Below are 9,171 nucleotides of genomic sequence, written 5' to 3' on the forward strand. Positions count from 1 at the left end.
AAAAACTAGTCCTAATGGCTCTTAGCTCCTGTCATTTTCTATAGTACTATATTCTTCTGACTGATAATCAAGGTTTCATGCCTTTGAAATCACTATAAATACCATACATTTTAGAACTAGTGGAATGCTGATGGATTCCATATGATAGCATATAAGGTTCATTCATATGTTTTGAGTTTGATAGATAAAATACATGTTTTAGAGTAATAGCTTTCAGAAGGAAAAATTCAACATAAATTATGAACATTGGGCCAATTGTATTAATAATCATGGGACATGATGCATATTAAAATTGAGAAAATAGCAGTTTTCCACTGTATTCTATACATATTGCATGTTGTTTCAATGCATCTGTCTTTGCTTGTTTTTTTGACTTCCCAAAAGGCTTTTGGGAGTTCATCAGCCTTTCAGCCAACACATTGGACTGGCACTTTGGGTGGTTCGATGCTTTTCTGAATTTTCCTCCATTCTTATGCATAGTCGGGGGAGGGAGTCAAACACTGAGGCAATGCATTTAAAATAAACATAAATATATCACAGAAATAAGAAGTAGGAGAACAGAAACCTTTTGTGCAATTCTGAAGAATGGGACGAAGGGGAAGGAAGTAGGATTTTATCTTAATAGAAGATAATGGAAAATAAAATTAAGAATATTATAAATCATCTGTATTGATCTGCAGTGCAACCACGCCTTGTGTGCAATGCTGGTCACCTCAACTCAGAAATAGTACAACGGAACTAGAAAATTGTCCAAAACTGGTACAGAAAATGGAATACCTTCCTTATGAAGAAAGATGAAACAGGTTAGGACTCTTCAGCTTGGAGAAAGACAACCTTGAAGCAACATTCTTCAAACCACTACAAAAAGTAGTGGTTTGAAGTATCTGCTGCAGAACATCTACTGCCATAGCACTTTCCAGTTAGTGTCGGTGCAGTCTAGAGGTGGAGTCAGGGAGGACCGGAAGTTATTCACTGATACTCAGAACTGGTGCCCCAATAGCTCACTGTCCATGATGGATGCACAAAAGCAGCCCTAGATATGCCTGGTTAGCTATGCAGATAACACACAATATCAGCTGTACCTACTGAACATCCAGGCGCTGCCAAAGACCCAGATAATCAGTATCATTGCCTGGATAAGTGCTGGCACTGAATATCTAGACCTTATTCTGCTTGCTGTGAACTGAATCTTGACCCATAGGTTTGTAATTCATAGCTTCATGAACAAGCAGGGGCTTCATTGAAGGGGAAGAAAGATCACCAACTCCTTTCTTTCTAATGGGTAACTACCAACAGCATTAAAAAGGGCAGTGGTGAACAAAGAACAACCTTGACCAGGACAAGCTCGAAAGTTACCCATCAGTGTCTAAGATCCCATTTCTCAGAAAACATATAGAACAGTCTGTGTTTAGACAAACAATTGGCTACAAGAAACTGGCTAGATTAATCTAGATTCAGACCTGGTTATGGAACGGAGATAGTCCTCGTATCCCTACAGGCATAGTACTTGCCTAGTTCAGATCTTGACTAGCAGATAGGTCAGTGCTTCTCAACCCAGTCCTTGAGACACACCTAGTCCCATCAGGTTTTCAGGATATCCACAATGAATATGCATGAAATAGATTTACATACCAAGGAGGCAGTGCATGCAAATCTATATCATGGATATTCATTGTGGATATCCTAAAAACCTGATGGGACTAGGTGTGCCGCAAGGACTGGGTTAAGAAGCACTGAAAACGGCAATATTCCATACTGTTTGGCAGCAGCGCCATCATAGGTACCTGCAGGTACTACAAAGACTGATATCTCAAGTCACTAGCCGAGTTGATTCGGTCACTGAATACTCAGTTCTACATCTGAACAGCCCAGATGGCTTGTAGCTAATCATACCCATTGAACCAGGCTTACCTACTGACTATTAACGGCAATTCAAGACAGAGATGAAAACAACAAACTTTGCCTGAACGTAAGTAAAACCAAGCACCTATAGGCCTCTAACACAAACATTCACATACCTGCCAACAAAAAAAATCCCTTTTAGGAGCTACAAACACTCCCTTAAATCACAGATCAGGAATCTCGAGGTAGAATTAGACAACACTTACAAGGATCTGCCAAATCCAAAGCAATTTTCAGGAGCTGCCTCTTTCATTTGCAGCAGTTACCCTGGCTCTCTCTATACACTGAGGGCTTCTTTTACAAAGCCATGCTAGCAATTCCCGCGTGGCAAATGAGAGGAAGCCCATAGGAATTGAATGGGTTCCTCTCATTTGCCACACCAAGGATTGGTAGTGCGATTTTGTAAAAGAAGCCATGAGAATGTAAATCTGGCAGTAATGCAGTCTTCAACAGCACATATATTTAACCTGGAATGATGCAGAGAAGAATAGCTTGCCCCCTGCACAAGGATAACATGTAAATTTGGCAAGGAGGAGTGGCCTAGTGGTTAGGGTGGTGGACTTTGGTCCTGAGGAACTGAGTTCAATTCCCACTTCAGGCACAGACAGCTCCTTGTGACTCTGGGCAAGTCACTTAACCCTCCATTGCCCCAGGTACAAATAAGTACCTGTATACAATATGTAAGCCGCATTGAGCCTGTCATGAGTGGGAAAGTGCCAGGTACAAATGTAACAAAAATAAAAAATCCCACAAAAGAGAATGAGTTTTTCCACTGGCTTTTTTGGCAGTCAGATTGTAAATAAATATGGGCCTGATATTTAGTCTGTGGTGGTATGCCACAGGTTGAAGTAACTCAAGACATTCAATTCCAGGGTATGCACAGCTTCCAGCACTGAATATCCAAGTACACCCATTGACCCGGAAGTTAACTGGTCACCGACCAATATTCGGACCACTTCCCATTTAATCTGGCACATAAAGTTAGGACAGCTGTTTTGCTGTCCTAACTTTAGGGCCCTTTTACCAAGCTACTGTAAAAGGGGCCCTGCAGTGCCATTGGCGCATGGATTTGCCATGTGACTAGGCCCCTTATACCACAGCGGGGGGTTGTTAAAAAAGGAAATGGTTGTACGGTAAGTACAAACTTGCCGTTTGTCTATTTCCTGGGGAGACCTTACCGCCTCCTAGGGCTCCCGTGCTTTCCCAGCGGTAATTGGGCAGCATGGTTACCGACGGGTAGGTACCTGGTGGTAAAATAAAAAATATTTCCAGTCATGCCGGAAATGGCACACAGTGGAGGCAGCACTACTGCCAGCTCCTGTTGTGGGCCGGTGGTAGTACGTGCACCAGTGCCATGGTAACTCTACCACGGTGTTGTGAAAGGGCGCCTTTATGCAGTTACTTAGCCAGTTAGCATCTACTTAGCAGTTAACTCCACCCTCGGCCCACCCCTAACCTATCTGGTCAGAGGATGGCTGGTTAGTGAACATATTCAACAGCACTAACTTGGTTCACCAAGATTTAACTGGGAAAAGCCTCTCCTGCCCAGTTAAACCCTTTTGAATATTGACTCCTAAATGTGCGCCTGCATGTGTGGGAAAATGTGGGATATAAGTAACAAATAAATAAATAAATAAATGTATACTAGTAAAAAAGGCCTGTTTCTGTGAGAAATGAAACAGGAGCTAGCAAGGTTTTCCTCGGAGTGTATGTTTCAGAAAAGCTGTGTGCGAGAGATGGAGTGTGTGTGTGAGAGAGAGAATGAGAGAGAGAGAGTGAAAGAGTGTGTCAGTGTTTGTGTGTGAGAGAGAGTGTGTGTAATGAAACAGGTGCTAGCAAGTGTGTGTGTTTGTGACAGAGAGAGAGAGAGAGAGTGTGTGCCAGGTGGCCCCCTTCTCTCCCTCTTGCCTGCGTGCCAGATGCAAGTGTGTATTTGTGACAGACAGAGAGAGAGTTAGTATGTGCGAGTGTGTGTGAGAGACAGTGTGTTTGTGAGAGAGAGAGTGGGTGTGTGTGTGTGGCAGTGACTGCGTGCCTGCCTGGCTGCCTGCCAAGGGGCTTCCATCCCTCTGGCTCTCTCCCCAACTCGTAGTTCTCCTGCAGCCCTCCGTGGCACTTGAGGTGTTATTCAGTACTCCTCCCCCTGGCTGCTAGCACTGACATGTTTTCCAGCGTGCCTGCCTGCCAAGGGGCCTCCCCCCCTCTGCCTGTCTCCCCACCTCGTACTCCTCCTGCACCCCTGCCTGCCACTTGATCGGCGTTATTCCGAACTCCTCCCCCTGCCTGCTAGCAGTGACAGGTTTTACCTCCTGCTTCTCCGGGCTTCCGTGCCTCTTGATCTGCGATCATGGTTATTCGTTCCCCTGCCTGCTACACACCCACCTTCTCCTCCTCTGGACCTTCCTGTCTGTTGAGCATCGAGCCTCGTTACTCCTCCCCCTGCCTGCTACACACCGACGTTTTGCTCCAGGCGGTTCGTTTGTTTTTGGAGGGTGGCAGCTTCGGGATTGCAGCATTGTGGTGAGCTGTCTGCACGGCAGAGTCGGGAGGACGCAGGAGGGCAGCGTCGGGAGGGTGGAGGCGCCTCGTTTTTTGGAGGGCGGGAGCTTCGGGGTCCCGGTGGATCAGCTTTTCGGACGGCACTCCACCCCCTGCATTGGTCACTGTTTGTCACTGTGCGTCGGGGGGGTGGAGGCACTGCGTAGGTCGCTGTTTGTCATTGTGCGTCGGGGGGGAGCGTCGGAGGGCGGTGGAACTGGCGATTCGCTGTGTCATAGCCCCGCCCACAACATCATCACATTGTGATGCGAGGGCGGGGCAGACACTCATGGGATCTTGCAACTACAAATTTACATTTAGAATTGTTGGGGTTGTGAATTATATGTGGATGGGGCATGGCTGAGGGCGGGTCTAAGAGTGAGAGTGAGTGGTGCTGACAGCCTGGAACACTACAGGGCTTCAGTGTTTTCGTGGCACACAGTGAGCTTCAGAACGTTGGAGGTGAGAATTATTTATATATATCTATATATAGATAAAGATATATATATAGATAGATAGATATAGATATAGATATATAGATATATATAGATATATATATATATAGTACCAGCTTGAGATGATATCAATCTAAGCTGGTGCTTAGGCAATGCCTATTCCATGCAACTATGAAGATCTACCTATCAGTAGATCAGGAGAGGTCAGAGATTTGGTATTTTGACACTTTCAATTGCCGGCACCCTGGGCCAGAGCCTCACTTGGTCAAATGGTTAAGCCGGCCCTGCAACTAGGGATCTTGTTTGCCTCATTTCGATTATGGTGGGGATGGGGGGGGGGGGAATGTTAAAAATGATTTGGAGGGTTCAGTTTTAATGTGATTGATATCCATTTTTCTCATTTTCAAAATAAACAGAAATTTTAAAAAATGAAACGAGCTTTTTCATTGCTTTTTTTCATTCCTTAGAAAATGAAGGCACATCCCTAGAGACATCCATTAAACTATTCAACAGATAGTCTGGTAGGACTGAATTAAAAGTCACTATAGTTCACCAGTCTGAGGCCTGATTAGATCAAAAGACTGTGTTTCCATGGAGCTCAAAGAACTGTGGCCAGCCCTTTAGCAAAGTGAATTTCCTTTGGTAATTAGCCTTAAAATGCAGAGATTTTCAGTGAAACAAAGGAATATTTTCAGCACTCAGGTTACAATCATATACATCCTTGGGATCTTTTTATCCCCAGTATCCCTTAATCAACATCCATACCAGCACTCAGACCATACCCCACACACACTCACTCACTCCCTCCCCATCAATGCAAGGGTCTTCTATCCTCTATATTTTATAAGGAGAATCATCTAAAGAATATCAATCTTCCTCATCCACTTCTCCTACAGAGTGGCCAAATTTGCAAAAAAGCTTATTCCACAGAGTTAAATATGTTCACACCCACAGTTTGGAATTGTGTTGATACACTCACAGCTCAAAGTTACCCAGTCTACCCATCTACTGCACCCAGACTCTTGGTTCTGGTACTGTGTCTGTAATCCAGTCTTTTAAGATCAGTTTCTTGACAACAAAAGTGCATACATGACAAATTTCTTTTCCCCAGTGGAAAGGGTAGACTAGGGGCATTCAATGAATCTACAAAGTAGTACATTTAAAACAAATCAGAGAAAATGTTTCTTCACTCAACGTGTAATTAAACTCTGGAATTTGTTGCCAGAGAATGTGGTAAAGGTGGTTAGCTTAGCGGTGTTAAAAAAAAAAGGTTTGGACGGCTTCCTAAAGGAAAAGTCAATAGACCATTATTAAAATGGACTTGGGGAAAAGTAACTGCTTATTTCTGGGATAAGCAGCATAAAATGTTTTGCACTTTTTTGGGGATCTTGCCAAGTATTTGTGACCAGGATTGGCCACTGTTGGAAACAGGATGCTGGGCTTGATGGACCTTTGGTCTGTCCCAGTATGGCAATACTTATGAACCCTCCTCTGGTTCACAATCTCCCAACAAAAGCAACATATATGTGTAGTGAATATTTCTAACCAGTATGTGCCCAAGTGTTGTCCTCACAAAACTCCAGATAGTACCTAGAACAGTACATTCTAAAAAAGGAATGGAGCAATGTTTCCTGTTCCCTCTTACACTTCAAACAAATGTCTGTATCCCAGACTTTCATCTGATAGCTGATCTCACTGCTGCTTATTCAGATAAGTGTTATCGGTATATTGATACCAGTGCTTGGGTGATAGATAGATATATATATATATATATATATATATATATATATATATATATATATATATATATATATATATATATATATGGACATGGTCACCGATTTGTGGACTTGGCATCTGAGTACACAAGATTTTGATTGAAAGATTTTTCAGTGTGAAACTATTTATTTGTGGCACCATTACAGCATCTTTATTTATTATTTAGTACAGAAAATTGATAATATACACAAACGAGCTGGGTTTGATTATGATGTGTAAAGACAAAAGCTGTGGTTAGTGAAGGTTGGTTCACACAACTTTTCTGGGAGCAGCATTTGCTGCAATCTTAGAGGTCCTTTTACTAAGGTGCGCTGAAAAATGGCCTGTGCTGGTGTAGATGCATGTATAGGACGCACGCAAGTCCATTTTTCAGCATACCTACAAAAAAGGCATTTGGGGGGGGGGGGGGCAAAAATGGACATGCTGCAATAGAAAAATTTAAAATCATGTCCCAAACATTAAGATATTCAGCAATATTGACTTACAGGCTGATCAATGCAAAGAAGCCGCAGGCCAGCAACCTCTGTGAAGAGGCTGAAAATTGTAGTAGATTCTAAATAATGACAATCTACCACATGATTCTGTTATAAACAAATTTTGCACTAACGATACAGTACAGTTCTCAAGTAGCTTAATTACCAAACAAGTCTGAGAGTGCATTTAAAGCTGCCTTAAAATGATTTTTAAATGTATTATGAGAAAGTTAAATTAATACTCAGTGGCGTTCCTAGGGGGGCTGACACCCGGGGCGGATCGCCGATGCGCCCCGCCCCCCGGGTGCAGCGCCCCCCCCCCGGAACAGCGCGATGCCCCCCCCCCGGCGAAAGAACTCCCGATCCCCCGCGAAAGAATCCCCCCCGGGTGCACGCCACTGGGGGGGGTGCCACGCGCCTGCCGGCTCATCGTTTTCACGCTCCCTCTGCCCCGGAACAGGAAGTAACCTGTTCCGGGGCAAAGGGAGCATGAAAACGAAGAGCCGGCAGGCATGCGGCACCCCCCCCCAGCGGCGTGCACCCAGAGCGAACTGCCCCCACCGCCCCCCCCCCTTGGTACGCCACTGTTAATACTGTGTATTAAATCATGTCTACCTTCTAAAACAACATTTCCCTTCATTATTTTTCAATATGATACTCTTTCCAAGTCTCTGAGAAATAAGAGACCTTAAAATATTTTGCACACTACATTCCCCATTAATCTCAAACAGATAAATGCCTGAACCATATCTGGACAATGTTCTCTTTTTGTAAGAGCAGAGATGATGGTTATTTGAAATCTCTTATCTTCTTGGCAGTATCTTTTGTCCCAATTCATCCTGGAGACTGTGACCACAGTGCAGTCATCCTCTTTCCTTTGTAGCAGTGCCAAGCTTTGGTTCAGTGTGCAGTGTTAATCCGAAAAGGGCAAGATTCCAGAGCTTATGTTGAATCATCAGAAAACCATGCTCATCGTTAGGAAAGATGTCTCCTCATAAAACAGTAATGTATAACTTTCAGCAAAAATAGATCTTTCCATGCCTGAATGTGATATAGTAAAAAAGGCAATGGTGAAAGTTAGAAGGATGCTTGGGTGCATAACGAGAGGAATAGCCAACAGGAAAAAGGAGGTGATAATGCCTCGGATAATGGGGAATGCGCAAAGCACACCAGACTTGCAACGCTTCAGTTAGACTGGTTTTAGCCAGTTTAACATGCATGTTATTGGGTCTCAGCACTGCTTTTAATGTTCATGGAAGCAGTGAATGAAAACTCTATACAAATCTATGAAAAAGAGCTCATAAGTATTAAAATGAGCATTCCATGGGATACACAGATGTTTCCAAGCAATGCACAGAAAGGAACACATACCTGTAACGTACAAAATTTTCCAGCAGGTCTGAGTTGTCATTGAGTGAGGGCAACTTCTCGGTGGAGCAGTCTGGCAGTGTTATTGTATTAGATTGTTCAATTGATTAATTTTGATCTATATTGTAAATTCCTTCTAATGTGAAGGCACTCTTGTAATCTGCTTTGTAGCGTTAGTTAAAAGCGGTATAAAAATCTACTAATACAATAAGATACAACAATACAATTTGGGAAAATATGCCATCTGAGTGTACTTATATGTGTATTTATGTATGTGTGTTCCTCCCATTAGAAAGTGTGGAGGGACATAATCGAACGCGAACACCCATCTCTATGGGCGTCTATGTCCGAAAACGGGTATGTGAAGAGGCGGGACAGACCTTATGGGCATCCATATTTCGTTTCGAAAATACGGTTTGGACGGACCAAATGCCATGGATTTGGTCCCTTCTGAGATGGGCGTTTTTTTTTTTTTTTTTTGCGATAATGGAAACTAAAAATGCCCAGCTCATAAACGTCCCAATCCAAGCCATTTGGTCGTGGAAGGGACAAATGTACAACACTAGCATAGCTCTTAGGGGTGAAGGGGGCAACTACATGTGGGTACAGTGGGATTTAGAGGCCTCCCATTTACCACCACAAGTGTTACGGGTGGG

At 43.5% G+C, this 9,171-nt stretch overlaps 1 non-coding gene across 1 annotated transcript; it reads left to right on the plus strand.

The window, feature by feature from the left end:
- Window positions 1-2,341: 2,341 nt before the first annotated feature.
- LOC115463912 lies at window positions 2,342-2,447 on the plus strand. The gene has a single exon (XR_003941171.1). It is a non-coding gene; the product is annotated as a U6 spliceosomal RNA (small nuclear RNA).
- Window positions 2,448-9,171: the final 6,724 nt, after the last annotated feature.

Source organism: Microcaecilia unicolor, chromosome 2 (assembly GCF_901765095.1).
Source record: "Microcaecilia unicolor chromosome 2, aMicUni1.1, whole genome shotgun sequence".
Classification (NCBI taxonomy): Eukaryota; Metazoa; Chordata; class Amphibia; order Gymnophiona; family Siphonopidae; genus Microcaecilia; species Microcaecilia unicolor.